The sequence below is a fragment of the Antennarius striatus genome, chromosome 5, assembly GCF_040054535.1.
Source record: "Antennarius striatus isolate MH-2024 chromosome 5, ASM4005453v1, whole genome shotgun sequence".
In the NCBI taxonomy this organism is placed as follows: Eukaryota; Metazoa; Chordata; class Actinopteri; order Lophiiformes; family Antennariidae; genus Antennarius; species Antennarius striatus.
Window position 1 is genome coordinate 21,494,954 of NC_090780.1, and position 23,422 is coordinate 21,518,375.

A 23,422-nucleotide genomic window follows, 5' to 3' on the forward strand; every position below is an offset into this window, starting at 1 on the left:
ATACACTTAAAGGCTATTTAGAGACTGTTTTATTTTTTAAATGCAGTATCTGATTTTTGGTGGTCAATAACCTAATCCTTTGGAATAATAATATCCAGGTCCTAAAGCATATCTGACGTCTGTTTCTGTTCCATGAATAAATGTTCAGTGGTATTCCTGAACAAAATGAGAACAGATTAGAAGCATCGGGATTTAATGTTTTCAATCACAGCTGGACAAAGCGGAACCGTTTTCCAATGTCAAAATCAAAAATATCAGGTATGTGCCTCTACAGACGCACTATCATGTATGACAGTGATTTTGTGGATGGAGTGCTTACACAAGAACCAGTTGAACAAAGCAATAATTATATTAGATAAAATTATTATAACAACAACATCATGATATTGAAGGGAGGGTTTCTGTTATTTTCCGGATGTTTCGTCTGTAGATGGAGAAAAAATTCACAACCTCGTTTCCAAAAAGGTTCAGGTGTTGTTTGAAATGTAAATAGAAAAACAACGTGATGACATGCAAATCACTGAAATGCCATATTTAACTGAAAACAACACAAAGACAATATATCAATAATAAAAATTTTATATTTTAATGGTGTTTTGGAAGCATTTGATATCAGCAACATATTTAATAACAAATCACTTATAAATCCTGCATACAAACAGTTCTGTTCCAGAAACTACCTGATGTGGCGCACCTCACCCTCACTTACTCTCATGATTAGTTTGGTGCCCTCGTCCTTCTTTGCTCTATGAAAAATGTCTGGAAGACACAACAAACCTCTGAAAAGTCCCCGCAGACCCTGTGGTGTGATGATAACACATCTGACTCCAGATCAGAAGGTCACCAAGGTCAACAAACTACAACCCTGAGGATTAGTAATCACCTGCATACTTTGATATCTTAATGGCAGTGGTTTCTTGCCTGGTGACAGCCTCAGGGAAAGCAGTGAATATGAAAGTTATGTGAATCATGTGATGATAGATGAAACCGACAAGCAAATTATGCTGACACTTCCTTTCTGTTTGAACTGGCGTCTGCGCTGTGATGGCATCAAACTGCTACAACTTCGGATCAGAAGGTTGACTTTCAAATCGGGTCAGAGCCAGATATCTACGACTGACTGTGATCATCTTCACGCTTTGATAATGGTGGTAATTTCTTCCCCAATGGCTCTAAAGCGAGATAAAATATGTTCTGGAAGAACATTTGGACTTCATTTCTGACCAAGACCTGCTATGGCTATCGCCGCCAGATGCTAAATCCCACACAGGTTGCAGGATTCTAACAACATGGTTCAGCCTCTCCAAACGGTTCAGATTCTTGAATATGACAAAAACGCTAAATTGTATATTTGCACATCAATCGTCTGTCTCCTGGCCTCCACATAGGTTCTATTATAATAGTGACTCCAGGCCTTGTGACCCAATCGAAGCCCATCTGACTCCAGATCAGACTTTTGACCTTTTTACTCGTATACTAGATGCACCAGTAGCAGTATATTTTCTTGATTTACAGTTCTTATCTGTCTGTATTCTTGTATGCTGCCAGAAATTGCACTTGAAGGTACGTTTGGAGAAACACAAAGTTTCCGTATCTCACCTTGACAGGTAAACATCCCTGCAGGACAAATAAGAACATGAGAATGAACAGGACATGAGAATGAGTGACAGCTGAGACAGTTTCCTCGCATTCCTGTGCTTAAAAATCTTGAAACACAGATTGTTAAAACATATACGTACAGTATATATATATATACTGTATATAAATGGGAAATCATTGTATAATGCGTGTGTCACTAAGTGTGTGTGTGGTTATTTGACTGAGGAGACTTGTGGCATATAATCTTTTGTCCTCATGCCTAGATCCAGCTCACCGCTAGAGATTAACAAGCAATAAAGGTTTATTGATGGGAGGGAGACCCTTCACCTCAGCTCGCCTGAATGTACGTGGAGACATGTATTTAAAGATAGAAAATCCATCACCAGCCAGCATTCTTAGATGGGTAGGGGCAATATGGATGAGGCTCGTTCCCTTAAAGATTCATCTCCTCCAGTATCTATAGAAATACAATAAGGGATTGCTGCCTCTGTCTTCTCTGGCTCTCAGTGTTTGTGTAGACGTGTGTGCAAGTAAGGATCGGCGGCCAAGATAGAGTCTTACCTCAAGGGGGTGTGTTTGTGAAATTGGATTTTGCTTGTTATTTGATACATTATTTTTTGCCCAATTTGCCCTGACACACATTCCACTAAATGCCATATTGAGTTTGTTCAAGTGCGAAAAATGTGTTGTGTGACAAGGTCAGCGCATCACACATCCAGGGCAAGCTGGAATACATCCGGAGCAATCTGCCCTCGTGTAATTATGCGGTTTTTCCCATCTGTAGCTGCTTTCTAATGAGGCTCATTAGGCAATGTGTGATGCTGAAGATGGGAAGCAGTATTATAACAAATGTTGATGCTACAACTCCATGTGTAGGAATTATTTCATCCTCTTTCCAGCAGCTTCTCCTAAACACGCGTGCAGTGTTGTTCAATGACTGAGTTAAAAGATAAAAACTGGTTCAGTTAGGGAAGTAGAAGGGGTAAGGGATATTTTTTGGGGGGTGGTGGGGTGGGGGTACAGCTGTCCAACTGCTTTAACACCGTTGGACAATGATGGGGATAAAGTGCTAATCCAGTCAGTCTCCTCCATCCGATGTAACACGCAGTTCATGTATCAATGAAATATTTATGAGTGATTCCAGAAGCTGTTGCAGGTGAAAATTCAGTTTTCCACAGGAGAATCATTAAATGAGGAAGTGACAAAGGGCTGAGGGTGCATTTCAGCGATGCAGGGTGTAAGACTTTGGGATGGGAGGGATGGTGGAGCAGAAAAAAAACTACCCAACAGTGCTTGCAGCGCAGATAAACATCTTTTCTCAAAGGAATTTCTGGTAATTAAGAACAGAGAAACTGTCCTCTTCTGAGGTCAGCTCCTTTGCTCCCTGTTTCCCTCTTACCTATGAAGCCCCCCCCCCCAGCTCTTCGTCAACACACATTAAGACAATCCCCTCTTAATAACAGCAACTCCCATAGCTTGCTGTGTATAGCCCATATAAAGACAGGGAAGAATAACTCTCATGTGGCTGAAAAAAAAGTTGTACCATTAATAGAACCTATTGAATCTCAGACAAGGTGTAATTTGTCATCATTAGTTTTAACACTGGAAAAACTTTAAATCTTTTTTAAAATATCTTAAAAAAAAAAAAATCTTTTAAATATTAAATATTTTTGGGATGAGCTTTATTTTGAAGTAACTAAATGGGGATCAGAATTAAAATGGTTGAAGTGACACCGCACGCTCAAGTGACATTTAAATCTGATGCTACAACACCCACTGCCCCCATGTCTCTCTCTCTATGCCATTTCACACACACACACACACACACACACACACACACACACACACACACACACACACACACACACACACACACACACACACACACACACACACACACACACACACACGCACGCACATAAATTGACATTAATCAAGTGGCTCTCTCTCTCTCTCTCTCTCTCTCTCTCTCTCTCACACACACACACACACACACACACACACACACTTAAAAAAAAAACCTCCTCAACTTTTCCACTTAATTTTCTCTTCTGCTCTGTCCTCTGCATCGTTCAAATAAAAAGAACGGTTCTAACACGTTTCAGTAACGGAACACCAGATGGCTTCTGCTGCTCAAGTCTTGGAAGGAGTCTGCAAAGTTTACCCATCAATGTTAAATTGCATATTTTTTCGCGGCTAAAGTGATACTTTTTTTTTTTTTTTTTTGCATATTTATCCTCATGGGAAGTAAAAAACGTACGTTTACTCCTGACCCGATCGGAACACGTACTCCTCAGTGTAAATATGTAAATACTTCACATTCGCATAAACATTCACTGCAGGTGCAAAGACATAAAGAGGGACACAAGGTCAACATAAAGAGCGTTACGCAACCAGGCTTCCTAGTCGCAGTGGTGACAGCAGTGGTATCTTATAGAGATACAGGATCATCTTCTCCAGGTTGCCATGGTTGCATCAGTAATGTTGTGTCATTCAAGCTATGATTGCTGCATTTAATTGTTGATGCTAACAGATAACACCAAAAGATGGCTTAACAAATTTAACGTGTAATTTGTTTTTGGCATTCCAGCTGCATCGCCAGATAAAGTGTGTTATGATGCATTTCAATAGCGCTCACACACACACACACACGTACACACACACACACACACACACACACACACACACACACACACACACACACACACACACACACACACACACACACACACACACACACACACACACACACACACACACACATTTTTCTGTACGTAAGCTGAAGAAACGTTCAGGTTGGTTGAATGAAAGGAGGAGAGGAACACAACAGGGGGAAGCTTTAAGCTCCACGAACAAGCGTATCGTTGTGAAATGTCGTTAGTGACACACCACATCTTCACAGCATTGTATCTGAATTAAGTAAGTTGACCCACACTTTTTTCCCTGAATGTACCCTCATCCTCATAAATATTCTACTGCATGAGGATGAGAAGCTGTAAAAGGGATACTTTGTTGAATTTTTATTTCCCATCCACCAAGTCAAGATGGCTCAGTCTTTTATCCTCATATTTTTCGTATTTCCCAGGTTATCATTCATCTTGGAGAACTGTCAATCACTCTGATTCCTCCTGATCTACTGCGACACTGTGTGCCAACACATCGGCTGCGCCGCCTCAGATGAACACTCTTTATTCCAGATGCAATTGGATTTGATTCCCAAAGACATAAATGCCATCCGCTTTAATATCTCTGTCATTATGCAAAACCGATGTCCAAATTGGACGTATAGAGGTGCGCTCACCATTCCATGATTTATTGAGTAGGTGACTTTTTATTATCGACTTTTGATAGCATTGAGGGAGCTTATCAAATAACGTTGTCATGGAAACCATCTGTCTGTGAACCGCCTCTGTTAGTGAGGCGGTTGTGATTCAAAAGTAGTTCACAGCAGATTATCCAACTGCAAATTCATACCTGACGCCACGTATGAGACAGACCGTCACCCTCTGCAGAAAGCAGCGGCGTATTTTACAGTTTTATATTTACTTCCACCCAGGTGGTTGTGTTTTTACTGGCGTCTCTTTGTTTGTTTGCTTGTCTGTTAACAGGATCAATGTGAAAACTACCAGATGGGTTTTTTTTTTTTTTTTGCGAACTTGACGGGAGGGTTTAGCTTGTTGCTGTGAAGATGCCTCTAAACGTTCATGTGGATCGGGAATTAAGATTCAAGAATTCTTTCCTGTACCACCTGGATGACCCTGATCTCTATTTTTTGTCTGTGAATAAGATGTCCCCTATTGACATACGAATCTCTGATGCCACTCATAATCACCATGGCAACATGGCAGCGATGCTCAGCCATTAACATATGGCTGACCTGTTCTCCGCCGCAGGCCATGCAGATGGCTGCCTCCCAGATATAAGCAAGACGTCTTCATCGTAGCTTCTGGAGGAGCTCTACAGTCACGGCTTCAGGAAGATCTGAGAGAGAAAGTTCTCACAGAGATCTACCAGGACGTGGATGACTGACAACCTGCACAGACATCCAGAGAGTTACATAACCACAGTAGGAGATGAGCAACATCTAGGGTTTTCACTGTGGGCATTCATGATGGCCAGAGTGGTTTAGTCAGGTGATCTTACTGAGGCATAAGATGTGTAAAGCATAATATGTTGCTAATTTCATCTTGGAAGCAGTTCAACATGCCCCCCCAGGGAGAATGATGTCCCATGGGTCAAATGTTATTTTCCTTTTACACAGTCGAGCATCTTTCAGCGATAATACAGCTGCATCTGCCTTTGAATCTGTTGTGTTTTTACTTCCGTGCACACAGCAGGATTACAACAACGTTGGCATCCGTCCGATCTCCTGGTATGATCTCGTTCTGACAGATGGAGCCGAGGAGCCTGGCTCCAGACATTAACGCTGACAGTGGCTGCGCAGAACTGAGAGGAACAATTCAGAATCTTTTACCGTGAGCACAAGCAGGCGGGTAGTTCATACCAATGGTAATGGTAGGAAACCTGGTGAAAGGGGGCTTGTATTATAGTTTGCAGCTTCGTTCCTCATAATCCCTCCATGATACATCCATCAATTACGAAACCAACTTTCAGCAGAATATCCCTCCTCACAATTTGTATGTTTTAGCCTCATTATACTCATTTTTACGACTGTGTTTACTTTTTATTTTTAATCTGTTGTCATGTCGAACTGCATCACTGGTGAAATTTAAGCGAACTCTGCAGGGGGCATGAACTCTATAGGTCTGTTTACAATTAAGTACTAATGAGACTATCCCACTGTCCTTCAGCATCAACAAGGTCTAGTTTATTCCCTAACATTAAAAATAAGTTGTTCAACATACATTATAATCGTATTATTTATCTCTTGGCATGAAAGCAAATAACCAAAATGACTCATCCTCATTTACTGCATTTATGCTATTGTTAGTTTTGCTAACAATTTTTAAAAAAAAAATCAGTGGAGGTTTATGGCCACAGTGACCGTTGCTACTCATTCATAAAATCAAAGATAAGCCCTCGAAGCCAAAATTGATGTTACTGTTTCATTTCAGGAGGGCCTGAAATAGCACACGGCGTCTTGGCAAGAACTAGTAAACAGTAGCTGCCATAAATAACCAGACATGAAGACAGTTGATTGTTGAGCGGCTCTCCCACTCGGCTGCAAGCCCTCGTGTAAAAATCCTCATTGGATGCCGATACTTTAAGGCTGCATAAAAACCGCGTTCCCCCACTGGAGTGGAATCACCTTTAGAAGTGAAGAATGTTCGATAATACTTTATTTGATCATGTTTTTATTTTAAAAATCAATCCCATTGTCTACACTTCTCACTGGTGTAAAAATGTCTTTGTTGCACCAAAAGGAAATACCACAAGAAAAATGTGACGTAGGTTCCACATTCTTATATTTTCACATTTTAACCTGTTAGAAAAGAAAAAGTCATTGTGTAAATATATACCATGTGATCAGTAAATCATACCTTATATATTTCTTTTGCCAAAACCGCAGAAATCATTAAAAATGTGAAATGATAATCCTACATATGCCCTGCAATCTTTCACTGAGGCACCAACATGTTAAAGGAATCATTTTTGGTATAATCGTATGATTGAAATATCTCTGTGGTTAAACCTGCATCTGTAACATGTGCAGCTGTAACAAACTAAAGTGTCAGGAGAACCCCTTTAATGTAAAATTAGGGTGCGACCTTCATGACTTCTCATCTCAGCGAGGGTTTCTCCTGAAACGCTTGTTTCAGGAAATGCTGTTGAATGCTAGATTCTGCTAAAGGGGGACTGTAGGAGCTTATTGATCAGATTTTGTGTTCTGACATGTTTAAGTAATCAGTTATAAAGGTAGAAAATTACCATTCTTTAAAAAAATGTCAATAAAAACAAGTGCTTCTGAAAAAAGCTGGTATTTGTGACAGGTTTGGGCGTGCAAAAGGTTTCATCCAGTCTATTATAGCTAAAACTGGAGATCACCACTAGAGAGACCTTGGGAACATGACCAGTTAATACTAAAACGAATATAAATCAATCAGTCATTCCGAAATCAATTTAAAAAAAACATTTTCTTTGAATATTCCATTTAACAGAAAACTAAAAATATGTCAGATTTGATGCCTTACGGGTTCATAAACTAAAACGAGCAGCACAGTTAATTTTGAACACACACACATACACACACACACACATTCTGTGATGTGTCCTCAAAAAGAGTCATTAGAATGTTAGCACGGTTTTTGATTAAACATTCAGTCAAACAAGCAAAATGTAAAAAATACAAAGACTAAAATGTAAAAACAGTCATTACTAGTACAATTACAAACAATACTTGAAGGATACTCTAGAAATTTTATTAAATAAATGTAATGGAGTGTGAAGTCACCCATGGAAAAGTAAACAGCTGTTTTATTTTGACACAGTTTAAATTGACTAAAGTAGAAAGCGACCATGTTATTTTTTATTCTACCTTTACTGCCTTGCATAAAATCATTCCTTTCTTATGACCACTTATACAACCATATTCCCCCAATCGTATCCTAAATATGTTCATAAATGCAGAAAAAAACAACCCCTCTCATCACCCGTTGCTATAGCAACTCCAGCTGGAGCGCTGTGATGCTACAAAGCCGTACATGTTGTTGCGATAGCGGGCATTCGCAGTGAAACAGCACAGTCTGTTTGTGACTAAAAGTACTGGCCGAACAATAAAAAGCATTAGTAAGAAGGCGGATGAGTGAAAAACAACAACAACAACAACAACACATTCAAGTAATAAATAAACAACATTTTTGAGCCAAGTGATGTCATGATTGCAGAATGTTTGGAGCCACCAGATCAGAATTTACTTGTGAACAAGGGGAGGGGATAAAATATACAATATAGCTAATCCTGACCAAAAGAGGTATGCCCACACCAACCACAGAAGAAGAAGCGATCGGTGAAATCACAGCTTCTCACATTTGAGACGTCGAGAATCTGCGTTAGGGAACACGACATCCTGGCTGCAGATCCCCGGCTGTCAGTCCCTTCTCTGGTTAGAGAAATGACAGCTGACTGTTCATTCTGAAATAACCACTTCCTGCTTTATTACATCACCGATGCGATCATGACAGGAAGCAAAGGGACCGAGCATCGCCGTTGTTCTGTGCACACTCTTCAAATGTTCTTATGTAATTGCATTGCATCGCCAACTTTCTCGTGCTTGACTTTGCTTGACAAGTTTTGCCTGTCTGAGATTTAATCAGCATCATTTGCTGCTTTTTTTTTTTTAAACTAAATTCCTCGTCAAAAACTTCCTGACGGAGTATAGTTGGACTAAAATCACGCCCAGTTCCTAATTAGTTTGATTTATCTCTTCTAAGTTGTTTCTCCAATCTGAGCGCTATCTTTTAATTCCCCTTCTCCTGGTTCAAGATGACAGGCTGACAAACAAAAGGAAAATATTGACGGTGACCCTTGAAGCTCCATAAATGAACACAAGGATTTGCAGCACGTCTGATAACTTGGTCATCTGGAAAGCGTGAATTGCATGTCATCGGTGACTATCCCTCAGGGATGCGCCAGAATGAGCCGCTGTGCGGCAAAGTTCTTCTTCATCGTAAGAGTGACCGTGTCTGGCGACTCAGGAGCAGATGAAGAAGCACGATCCTGTTTGAGAGGAAATATATGCTGACAGTATGGCAGGCCGGCTTCTCTCAGCGGTTGCGGATGGCATCAGAGACACCGGGGTCAACATTCTGTCTGTGCCTCTCCAGAAATACCCATCCTGGGTTGGAAGCTGCATCTCCACCTGCCTGCATGTGCACAATTTCTGCACATGTGGGTGAAGAAGCAGCAAGGATGGGAGGAAGCATCCTGTTTACAACAAGAAATATACTTTCTGACATCCTATGTTTGACAGGGAAACAAACTGAAAATGAAGTTTAATCGACCCGCAAAGAACTTCTGTTAGCGGGCGACATTATAGTGTTGATCCAACTTTTTTAAGCAGCAAGTACATTTTGACCTTTTTTGCAATCATTCTGAACATATTGAGGTCATTGTACAGGCCCTGTCACATTAAGGTAACCATATGCTCTCTTAGTGTCTCCATGCATGAGCATCTGCTGTTTTCTGCTCCTGGATTTAGTATACGTTAGGTATGTTTTTCCCCATGCTTCATCGGTAATGTGTGTGGACATGTGGACCCTTTGGGGATTGGATAAGACACAGAGTGGAAGAGCATGTTTTATCTTAAACACTAATCAGAGGCCATCTGCACATGCTTGATAATGTGGTTTAAAAGGGTTGGTACAACCAAATCACACAAACTTTACATTGCTTATTGTGGTTTTGTCTGCACATCTCTGAGATTTCTTCTGTCACAGTTATTTCTATCATTGAACTACGTTCTGGAACAAACCTGATGGAAATGTGTTTCTTATTTTGAGGAGCGAAGGCAGTTTAGAGCATCTTCGCATCCAAATTCTGTCCTTGCTGAATACGTGTGATGATAACATTTTTGCATCTAAATTCTGAGATTTGTCACACATCAAATCTGATCTGGATCAGAATGATTGTTAATATTTAGTGAAAAAGAATGTTTACATTTGTAGGACTCATGGAAAATTCACGAATGTGAGATAGTAAAAACATCTCACATGAAACCTAATGAGCAAGAAAAATAATTACAGCATTACAACCAAAACCACCTGTTTAGTTATCCATTTTCTAATGAATGAATGAATGAGTTACACAGGCGACAAAGCAGTGAATCTAAAAGAAACTTATTTACAGTAACTGCAAAAGCAGAACCTAGTTTTATGTTTCCGATTTGTCTTAAATAAAATGTTGAATAAAGTGACATTTGGCGCAGGTGCGTTCTTCACTCTGTAGGTTATCAGACAGAAAGGATCCGAAGGACGGACTGCGCGTCACCTGCTGTTTCTGCGCCCTATTATCGTGAACGCTGACAGTATATGTCGAGTTGACAGGGACCACCTCGGTCAGATAGCCTGTGACCCTTCTCCCGGTGCGCGCCCTCCTATCCGCCGTGCGCTCTGGACGCGGAGCCCCCTCCCTCCTCTCCTCCTCCTCCTCCTCCTCCTCCTCACCGACGCGCCGAGCCGGACGAGCGCAGGCACAACAGATGGTACAGTACTGTAGGCTGTAGGAGCGCAAGAATCTGAGGCAGAGGTACTAATATTTCTCCAAACTTCACAGACACGTTTAGTCTAAGAGGTGTAGGAGCTTCTTCGAGCACTTTGACGGTCACTGGATCCTATAAAGCCGGATTTTGGTGTCAAGGTAAGTTTAAATAGCTGTTCACATCTCGAAATCAGTACGGGAAATAACTTCAAGTCGCCTCTAACACTAACCTTAATCGGTCAATCGTCTTGCGTAATATTTTTGACAGAAGGAACCGCTCTGGTGTAAATTAAAATAAAAATGAAATCAGATATATGAAACAGCATTTAAATTGGTTTTTACAGCATCTGGGTGAAGGTAAAGCTTTATTTCAACAGCTAAATAACATGTTTCGAAATTAAACTAATGGAAAAATATCCATAAAATAACATCTTAAAATTTAGACTGGTGTAGTATGGGACTGCTATGTTTAATCTGGATGGTGCTTTATCATTAACTTTACTATTGGTAACTTTATTAGCTGTATTGAATGAATTTATACCTCCTTATTCTGAATATATGCAGCGGTCATCTAGTTTTGTTCCAGGAGTTTATGCAGCTCCAACTCCTCCATGGATCCACAGACGGAATGGATGCTGCAACTCTGTGTGGATGCTGATGTCACAACACTGAACAGCATTCAGATACATAAACCATCATCTTCAGGGGCTTCTGTTGAAGCTTGCCCTTTTAATGTGAAAAGCCACACTGACTCCACTGTGTCAAAGGGCAGCGATGGTCTTTGACGTTGTGCGTGGTGGGGTTTCTCATCTTGTTGGAAGCGGCTGAGGTTAAACACATTTTAAATCAGGATAACCAGGGGCATGGGTATCGTTGATCTGCAGCGGACAATTACACAACAGCTCTGAGGCAAAAAAGGATCTCTAAATGTGAATGCAATGAATGTCGTCATGACATTTTCGGAATCTGAATGCTCCTCTCGCTTCTCTTCTACTGTGTGATGAGATAAAAGCAGTGAGACTTTCTGAGCTTAATACTCAGGTACTCAAATACCAAATGGATGAATATTTTTTTGTTGTTGTTCAAAAAACATTCACTGATGACCTTTGTGGATGTGAAAGTAATTATAGCTTTTAGGAAATGTGGCTTATCCAGCATTTAACATTCTGTAATGACTACAGCTACTGTGAGCATGCAATGAGTAGATAACGCTTTTTACTGTAACACCGTGACACTGACATTAACCTCTCTGAAGTTTTCCCTTTTGTGCTGTCTCTGAGGCACATAAAGGAGCACACGCTAACATTCTGTCGTACGGTGTGAAAATAATCAATTCTCAATCTGCCTTTTAAAATTCACCTGTATTGAGCTGGAATTCAAGTCTGTACTTTTGACCCCCTATAGACCCTCTGAGACACACCATAAAAACGTCCTCCAGGGGAACGTTTCTATAATAGGTGGATGTCACATCCTTGAACTCCTCTAAGATGGGGGATGCTTGGCTCACCAGTGAACTGTAATGCTTTCTCCCATTCCAGATGAGCTCCAGATCTGTGGTGGACCCCAGGTGGCCCCCATGTCAGCAGCAGCCATACAGGGAGCCACGTCAGATTACCGCATAACCTTGAGATTTGCACACAATTAGATATCAGGGGAGAGCCTTTCGTACTTTGCCTCTGTGCTGAATTCTTTTTGAGCTGCTGGCACGACAGATAAAATGGAAATGTAAGTAAATTTTGGAAATGTAAGGGAGGAAAAAAAATCTGCAGGTTTTGAGCGGTGAAATAAACATAACTATAGTGATGTTTCTAAATTAAACTTGGAGGACAGTGGTGTTGGTGTTCCTTTATAAGTAGCTGTGGGATCAGTTTTTGTCAGCTTGCTGATTCATATTCTACACTTTCTCTGAAGGTGCTAATACATCCCAATACACAGTGTTTTTATTGCTTTCTGCCCTCACTAGTCCTCTGTTCTCTGTACGCAGAGCAGCACATTTTGTCTTCACCTCTATGATATTATGCCTATATTTTCCTCTTCCTTGCATGTGGCTTCATCTGCGCTCATTAAAATTTGTACGGGACCTCTGAGGGTCCTGAGTCACTAATGCTTCTGTGAAGAACCACAAGACAAATTCATTTTCACTGTGTGTCCTCTTAAAGAGTAAAGGCAGGCACTGTGCTGAGAACTCCAAACACACACTGAGCTGCAATATTTGAGCATAAATTGTTACGTGCTGCAAGGAAGATGTCATGTGCGGAGTGGGGAGGGGAATTATCTAATATCTAAGATACCACACTTTTCCATTAATTAAAACTCTTCTAACAAGCCGGGATGGTGAATGCAGTCATACACAACATTAACGGTTTCCTGTTTTTTTTCCTGAACTTTTATGTGTCATCTCCACAAACTGGGGTCCCTTCTCTCCGTGGAGAGGAGTGAAGGACACATTTTGACATTAAAGTACAGGATTTGTCGCTGTGAGGAGGCACTGCTGCTCGCTGGAAATGTTTGTGGCGTTTCATTATATTGTCACTGGTGTTGTGAGAACAGAAGAATAGCAGGCCTTTAAGTACAGGGACCCACATTATTCAAGAGTTGGAAGTTTAATGGCTTAAGTCAGAAACAGCATCACAGCAGTGTGGATGGTTAGATCTAAAGTAATGAGATGGGACTGGCTCTCTTTTATGAGGACTGCAGTATGTGGACTGTGAGTGTAGTCTGTGGAATCAGAAGTGTGTGGATACTCAGCTCCTGCAGAGGCTAACTGCTGTATTGACTTTACATAACCCCCATAAATACAGATTTGTGCCAGATAAACAGTCTGATTTTTTTTCCATATTGTTTCCAGACTCAAAAAACAAAAAAGCTTATAAAATACTAGAGCAGTAGCAGAATTAAAATGATGTAATACCACATAAATGATGTAAAAATCCACACACCCTTCAGATACTGTATATGTTGTCTCTTAAGCATGATGTCGTGCAAATATGAAAAAAAAAAAACCCTTGCTTTTCACAGTGAAGCACATCCTGTGCCCCGAGAAAAGATGCATCATCTGTGAAATCCCACCGCGTGATATTACAGTGTGAAATATTTTAGTTAATAAGCTCCATTAGCCATGTTCAATCTGCTGCTATCCATCCCCTAAACCCATCCCCAAACGCTGTCCTCACATAACTCGAGCAGAGAACATGAGTGATGTCGCGATTTATAGCAACACACGAGCTATTTTTTATAACCATGCATGCACTCGCTCTTGCAGTGGATCAATACCCCGCTGTGAGACATGCGGGAGAGTAAAATGAGGGGGGGATGCTACAGAAATAAATCCTGCAGATACCTGTAGCTGTCTTTAGGCGAAGCTTCCTCATGGAAAATGACACTAAGCTATTAATCTCGACATAAAAGATGGTTGGATTGGATGCCCATTGAATTAAGACGTATAATGCATTGGTTTTGAATGTTTACCAGTCAGCTGTCAGCATCCTATAACAGCTCATTCAAGCACATTGTTCTCATTCATTATCATTCCTGATGTGACATCATCTTCAGTCTGTTTGCAGACTTTGGAAGCTAATAAGAACTATTACTACAAGCATTTTTACTTTTTGACTTAGTCTCAAACTGTTATTTATTTCGAGTGGCGGATAGTCCAAAAGAGGCGGGGAGTGGAATTAAGTTCTGATCAGCAAATTCTGGAAAAAAAAAAAAGGTGATGTCATCAAATGACAGAAATTGCCAAAGTCTCTCCCACCTCTTCCCAAACTGGCATCAGTCAGCATCAGTCTCTGGGCATTCGTGTAGAAAAGAGAAACATGAACACGTCTAAAATAAGAGAAAAAAAAGAAAAAAGAGTTGCTCTGGAGTCAACAAATAGACTGGAGCCATATTCAGGGCTTTGAAAACTTTTTTTAAAGAAAGTTTCAGTTAAATTTTTCCTAAGAAATAATTCTGTAACAACATTTGTAAGTAAAACTAAAATATTTTTAATATCGGTCATTATATCAGACAAAAATGCATCCACAGTGACATGAAACAACTGAGTTTTTACTATATATGATGTTTTGTTTAATTTTATTATGACGGCTGAATATTTAGTCATGAACAGTTGATGCTGCAGAGCAAAGTGTGAGATTAAACAGGTTCTAAAGGTTTAAGAATAAGTAAACCCATTTTCCTTTATTGTTTATTCTATGTATCACATACAGTATTTGTCAGGGAACTACATTTCTGGCCACATTCATTCTTCTGCAGAATAACTGACTGCTTTTTCGTGTCAGATTGTGGTCATTAATTTTTTTGGAGTGACTTTCCATCTTGCTGCTGCAGCTCTACACACCTCTTTGCAGACTCATACTATTTACTGTTCCAATGCTATTTTCTCCTTCATGCTCTGAACCTGAAGAGCCGGTACCAAATGCTTATTGGATGGCAGTGCATTAAAGAGAATGACATCATCAGTCACTATGAGTTGTGTTAGTGAAGACATATTGACAATAGTGTTTTTTTGTGTTGTTGCATTGCAGTGTTTTATTAGGAGAAAACGGTTAGTGCCCATTAACTTTATAGCTCTCGTAAATATATGTATATATATACACATACATATGAATAGCAAGACCAATTTAATAAATGCCATCAATCATATTTAAGACTGTGAAAGTTTCTATTAAACAAATCAAACACAATAATTGTTCCCTCAAACTTCGTCTCTGCTGAAAAGGGTTACTTGTGGCGCCATGCGGCTTCAAAGAGCCACCCTGCCTACCACCTACAAATAGAAAATTTGAAGGGGAATTTTAAATGGAAGTGGATTAATATTTCACTTCAACATTGATTCATACTGCCACTATAGACTTTTTCATCTGTGAGTGAGCTACTTATGCAAAGGTGCAGCGATGCTGCTGCAGCGTTGATCTGACACACCCTCTCCATTAGAAGTAATGTGGAGCGTCAGTGTCATCACCGCTTAGATTGTCACCCCAGCTGCCTGCTCTGTCATTTTCTCATTTACAGCAGTGGGGGAGATAACAGGGGTTAAGGCATTAAACACTGTGATGGATAGAAGGTGTTATTATTGACTCTGTAGTCTATGCTGACTGTGTCCTCGAGAAATACATGGCATTTCCATAAAATCTGAATGCACAAGGTAATTGTGAGGTGAAATTTTATGCATATGAAGTCAAGTCTGCAGTATTGTTCTGCTTGTGCACTGAAAAAAACCCCTGATGAAATGTATTGAAATTTTCATCTGCATCTTTTGTTAAGCAAAAACATTGCAGAAAAACACTTGTGCTGGAGATGTAATGTGGAAAGTAATATTATTTCCTGAAAGGAAAACAAAAAACAAATGAAGCTTCGAGATTCTGTTTTTCGTGTGTCACATGTCACCTCAGTTAATACATTCTTTCCCTGTACATGCTGTACGAGCATCCACTGCATGCTGCACAGGTGAAGGACAGGAGAAATCTATTTCCATTAAAGTTGCATGACAGAGCGTGAAGACAACTGGCAGCTGCACGACCGCAATCAATGCCTTTCCGTCATTCTTGGTTTGTCACCGTGGTGATGGCGGTAGAAATATGCTTTGAGTCGACACTTAAATTGACTTCATGCTCTGGCATTGGCATGCTGTAATACATAACTGCATTATGTTTTGATATTTTGACAGAGAAACATGTTGGAAGTTGAACAAGCTTCAGTAACGTTTTTTTCTTCTGGCAAAATAGGAAGAGGAGGAGAACGAGGAGAGGGGGGGTTGGTTGTGGAGTAGGCAACTTCTGCACAAACAGCATGCAATTAAATCGGAAATGTTCAAGCAGGTCTGAGTCACCAAAGGGAGCAAAGAGGAGTTATTTTCTAAACAACCCAAATTAATCATTTGTGCCCAGTAGGATTGATGACTCACAGCTTGTTGCATATTACAAATGAGTGATCTGCAGATAAAACCAAATTATTTTATTCATTGTGAAATTAGTGCCTCACTAAAACATTATTATTAAACCTGTAATTTTCATTTTAGTGAATATTTTCTCACTGAGGTTAAGAGCAGGAATAAGAAAACGCATAGCATTGGCATATGATCTGCTTGCATGTTTTAGAATCATCTCTGCATGGGAGAGTACTGGACATTGCATGCCAGGCGTCCCGCCAAACCGCTTTCCCGTGAATCCGGTGAGATGCATCGGCGATTTGTTCAGTCTCAGTAATGTTGTCTCTGAATATAATCAAGGCAGCAATTATGGTTCCCTGATCAACACAGCAAGCCAAGAGTGAGACTTTTTCTCTGTCCCACAACAGAGAACTTGGGAAGCCTGGAAAGATTCCAAAAGTTAAAGTGCAGTGCAGTAAACCGTGCCACATTTGCATTACGTCTGTCACTGTATGCGCGTGAGGAGATTTTCACATAGTTAAGTTTGTTTTTTCACCTGAGGGTGCTTGGCTAATTAGCAGCAGAGACGCAGCAATTTCACACTGAATGACATCCGCTTTGCAAAATCTCTGTCTACAGATAAAGCGGAGGGACGCTGGGATGAGGGAACAGGTGGTAGACATTAATGAGCGGATCAAATGAAATTCATTCAAGAAAACCATTCCTACTCCTCTTGGGGGTAAAACACAATAGTGGCTCTGATCCGTGTGGTAACATTCATTTGTATTTTATATCAATACTTGCAGTGTGAAGATGTAAACAAGCTGCTTGGACCTCCGAAAAAAGAAAAAAGTTCTCTAAATGTGGCTATTTGTGGAATTCAACACAGACCTTCCCTTAGTAGCAAATTATGCATTTCTATGCATTGAGATGAAACGCTACTGTACTGTGATGCCACGCTGCAGGACTTTGTAACCAAGGCAACTAACAACAGGCTGAGAGAACGGTCAGATTAGCTGGTGAAGTGTGAAGAGGAAGCTTTTCAGATTTTACATAAAATATAATGGCCAAGCTGTCTTCCTATTTAAAAGTGAAATAAACTGCTTTAGCGGACATTAGCTCCAGCAGTCGTTGTTAAATTGGGCATGCATCATTCTTTGTGATGCATAAACCAACATGGCTTTTGTTGATCACCAGATATATTGGAATAAGAAAAAAATTCATGGAGGAATTTTCAAGCTGGCTCAAAAGCTGATGGCACCCAGCTGAAAGCCAGGCTAGAGATGAGCTAATCGCACGCTTCAGGAAGAGAGCTTGGTGAAGGTGGATGCCTCCATTAGCAAAAAGGATTCACACCTCAGTCATTCATCGCACCACCTCCCACCACACTGACTCCATCACATGTTCTGAGTCACCTGGCTCCAGGCCATTCCTCCCTGCTTGTTCTCTCAGCACAGCACGGCAACTTTCGCTCTCCGTCGCTCCTTCGTCTTGTTGCACACAACACACCAACAGCAGATTAACCGTATCGCTGCTGAGGCGAAGCATGAAAACAGAGAAAAGTATATATAGCCACAGACTACTACTACTGACTGAAGGCAGGCCTCAGAGATCGTCTTTTTTTCATTTACGTGGGCTGCAAAGAAGTCTTGTGGTGGATTGTGGGTTTTTGCAGAGCAGTGAGTCTGGTCTTCCAGCCATATTAGCTTAAAGGGAAAAGGCCAAGCATGCACCAGAGTACAGGACCCATGGGCTTTCAGTGCCATGGCTCCAGAATCCCTAGCGCACACACTTATTGCCTACATGATGTATGGATTTAAACCAGTCAATCAGTTCAGATACTTCAAACTGACTGTTTCATGATATTTCTGCCAGCATTAGGTTTGAAGAGAAGACTAAAACAAGAGACACATATTCATTTAAAACAGGGGTTTTCACACTTTTTCAGCATGTGAGGTACCTTTAAAATGAACTACCTACCATAAAAATGCAAAACATACTGTATGTATATAAATATTGAAAATTCTGTATATGTACAATATATGCAAATCTTCTTCTTCTTTTCCTTTCGGCTTTTCCCTTCATGCAAATGTACCTTGCATAAGTCTATGTACTATGTACATACAGTATTTGTCATATCCTGAGTTTACTCTGATGACTTGCGCTGAATGGACAGAAGCTGCTGACAGTTCCAAATGGTGATCAGTCACGGTGAAATTGTACTTAGACTTCATGATCTTCATGTGGAAAAAGGCTGGCTCTCGTAAATAAGTGGAACCGAATAATGCAGTGAAGGAGGTAGCACATTTCCTCATGTCGGGGTACATTTCCTCTGTAAGTTCCAGAATTGTCCTTGAGCTCTGGGCTTCAGCTGAATGTTGGCTTGTAGTGTCAAAATCTCATTTTCCACTCCGGAAGAGTTCAGGTGAAACAGTGCTACGATTTGATTCGACTGATCCAACCTCAGCATCGTCCCTAAAAGGATAGCACATGAATGTAGGGACTGGCTCAAGCAAAGAAATGTCTTGAAAGTGTTTGCTAAACTTAGACAGACAATTGACAATGTCACTTGCAACTCCAGCTCTAATGCCAGGTTATGGAAGTTTGCCACATCACGGTACTGCAGCTTTGAGGAGAGATGTCTCATCATTCATTTGAAAGCAGACTGCAGTTTTTACTAATGGAGTCATCTGCTTCAACAAATTCCCCTTTCACATCTTTCACAGATGTGTGATATCTTCATGACATATGAATGTAATCCACCACCTGGAGACTTAGTTTGTAACAGTTAACACCTATTGATGAGTCTCTGTAAGGAGAGATGAGATGCACTGAGCTACATGCTAATGATCACATTGAAGATGTTAGCATGTGAAGCGTATCACATTCAATATTGTTGATTTTTGACTAGAAGTCAAAGTAGATTTTCCATGTTTGTGGGCTAATCATCATTCACGAAATGATCCGTGATCATAAAATCCAAAAGACAGGATCCTTAGAAATAGAATATAGAAGTAGAAATAATTTACAATTCTACATTTGAAGCCACAGACATTTTTGACTATGGAGACAAAAAACATGAGATACTACTGAGTTTTGGTTGCTGTGTTTGACTGGGTGAACATCATCAGCGTTTTCTGGCGACTTCCTCTCTCTTTCTTATCTATGCTTTGGGGTTTTTTAAGCATAATTTATCCAAAAATAATCCTGAGAAGTGAGTTCTTTCATCTGTAACTCAATGATGTTTCATATCAATGAACTAAAATAGGAAATTTAATTTAGGGTTAATTTACTCTCTTTGTTGTTGTACAATAAGTAGAGCTGATTTGGGCTGCGGCAAAGGATCAGCAGGGATTTGGATCATGCTCTCTGTCTTGTCTCGGGATCACGCTATGGGGTTAAAACATGCATGAATGCCCAGAGCAATTTAAGCATTGGCTGAAATGCAAAACCTCGATGACGTTACTTAAGCGGCTCGGGGTTTTGCGTGTGAATAACAGGAAATGCAGCCAGCATGGGGATGGGACTATTTTGGCGCAGTTGAGGAGCAGGTGGGCCACACTGGTGAGCAGGCGGTGCTGTGATACCAGAACCATCAAGGCCATATGCCGGACAGCTCACCACTCTGCACTGGGTCTGTGGGCTGCGATACGTCCTCACCCTGGTCTGAGGGGTGAGAGCATGTCCTCCCGGCAGGAAAAGTTCTTTCAACACCACATGTCATCGTCCGCTGTGTTACCATGGAGACAAGCCTGCCTCTTTCCATTTACACTCATCTGAAACTTTGATGTTTCTGCAGTGTTTCTCATTCAGCTATCATTGGTTGGATCGCGTACAACTCATTCAGCGGCGTATTCAGCATCTGTTTACCTGCATACAGTGAGATGTGAGACAAACAGCTGCTCCACTCCACTGCGATCTGTAAAACAGCCAGAATTTCAATGTGTGATGGCTTTTCCTGTTAAGCATCCAAAAGCACACAGCAGGAACAGGATTCCAAATTTCAAACATTCTGTCAAGAGAGAGATTACACGTCCCTCATCGAGCTTATTTTCAGAGAACGTCATGTAAATGTGACAAGGCTGTGGAGAATATTACAAAACTGACTTAGATATAGTTGAGGAGGATATAGAATAATATTATTATACATCCTGTTTATATATTTAAGAAAAAAGGACTTCTTTAAATGTAATAATCATGGGGTATTTAGCACATGGACCTGTTCCACCTCGGTGAACCTCAGATTAGGGCTTCAAAATCATATTTTGTATCTGTGGATATAATCTTCAGAATCAAAACACTGATGTAATTTGTTAAGAAGTAAGCTTTCAGCATAAAGGCAATACGATTACATCAGGACGACCTATGTTCTATGTTTTCCAGCAGTGGTCCCCAACCCCCGGGCTGTGGGAAACGGTGGTTGGGGACCATTGCTTGAAAACTCTTCTTCCTCTTCCTCTTCTTCCTCTTTTTCCCCTTTTTCTTGTAATCTGAAGTGCCTCTGACTATTTCTTGAAAAGAAACGTGACTCCATGGTTGCCTGTCTACTGTCAACACACTCATTCTATTCACCCATGAAAAATAAATGACTTGACCGCATAGATTTTGTAACGTGAATGCTGCAGCCTTTGTGTTGCTATAGAATGACTTATATTGATCATAAATGCTGGCAGCTCTCCTGACACACTTGTATTGACGCTTGCATGAGGCATTAAAGCATGACTGATTACTCCTTTGGTCTGTCAAGGGAATTCTGCGATGTGGAGAAAAATACATTCCCATCCACAACAGCACCCTCCTACTTGTGACTGACTTACTCAGAGTTTTTTTTTTAAAAAACAAATTTGTATTTAACATGATGTCATATTTGGAGCAGATAGTTATAACACCTCCAATGAATGAAACCATATCAATATTTATTTCCATTGTTTGTTCTTTTTTGCCAGAAATCTGCTTTGAACTCCAGTTGAATCAACAGCAACATACCGCCAAAATTTCAGGCGTGTTTTGTTTTTTTCCAAAATAAAAAGCATTTCAAATCAAACACAGAGCGCTCTGAGGAACATGAGCCAAAATACTGATGATTCTGATGGGAATTTGGCCACCGGAGGCTTTACTGTCATTTCTTGTGACTTAAACCAAATCAACTCCCCAATCACTACTGATAAGTCTGCTTATTTTAACAATATTTGGGCTTGTTTTTCTATAAAGTTTTTTACAGGTATTGGTAAAAACGAGCTTCATTTTGTTTTGGGATTGTTTCTAAAGTTGATTTGCTTATTTTGGCCTGTTTCTCACACCCTGTGGTATCTAATATACTTGCACCAGTAGCACTGATGGCTATTGTGGCTCATGTAGTAGAAGTGTCTTCTAGCTGCTGTGAGACTCCATGTAGATCTACCACAGATGACGGTCAAGAACCTTAAAGAACTAAAGCACTAATGTTAGGTTTGGGTAAGGAACTGGAGGGTTCCCGGTTCAAGACCAGTGTGGACACAGTCTGTAGTGGAGAGGTGCCTCCTAAGCAATGTACCAATGCCCAAAACCTGCTCCCAGGGAATGTGTGTGTGTGTTGGCCTATATGCGTCTAAATATGATCCAGTAAAAAGAATTTACCCACTCTAGGAATAAATAAAATCTGAAATCTTATGGGACAACATACATACATATATAAATATCTTCGGACGCAGTCAAATACAAAACAATGAAAACAAGAAAAAATTCAGAATAAATTGACATTAATCAAGTGGCTCTCTCTCTCTCTCTCTCTCTCTCTCTCTCTCTCTCACACACACACACACACACACACACACACACACACACACACACACACACACACACACACACACACACACACACACACACACACACACACACACACACACACACACTGTTCAATTTTAACCCTTCTCTTGGGCTATTTCCCACAGACCTAATTACTTAATTCTTTCATGAGATCTGGCAACATTGCCTCCAGTATTGACTTGAAGGCCTTCTATATACAGTATGTAGCCAAATATACAACGCACATGCATGGCCTCTCACGATGGGCTCCTGTGGGCAAATGGAGTATGAATACCACTTCCCCACATCATTAAGATCTCATTCTGGCTAGCGTGTACATTTGTTCTGGGGGTGAATTCAATGATGGGGCAACAACAAATCCTGTGTTCCTCTCCATCTGTTTAATCATTGGCCAAAATTGTGGGTTTGTCTTTTTGTGGCTCTGCTTCTATGCCATTATTGCAACTTTCTCTCTGGACCCTTCTCATCACGCATCACCCTGGTGCAGCTGGGGTGGCTGGGTGTTCGGTAAATGCCATGGGCAGTTATTGCATCATGATGTGCTATACTCTATGCATAGCATATCTGTCCTTCCTCTTACATAGTGAAAAGGCCAAATTCAACCACGTGCTTCATTACCACGAATATTTAATGTCAATATGACAATTTTGCTGCAAAAAAAAGTCTCCTGATTCTGTTTCCTTTCGCTGGTGTAATTACTACAAGCTGATGTAATATCATTGTTCCATTTCCTGGACATTCCTCCAAGGCAGCGAGTGGTACACAGAAACTTTTCTTTGATTTTGCACCAAGTTGTCAGACAACAACATCCTATGCAGCATTCAGGTTTTATCACCTCCAATATCCATGTAACATACAGAATTGGCGCTCTGCCCGTGAGGTCTCTTTGTGCTGTTGGGTTTTATTTGTTTCTTGGAATAAAAGACAATTTAAATAAACATGTGAGAGCCTTGTAGATTGGACTTGGGTTGATAACTATCAAAAACTTAAATT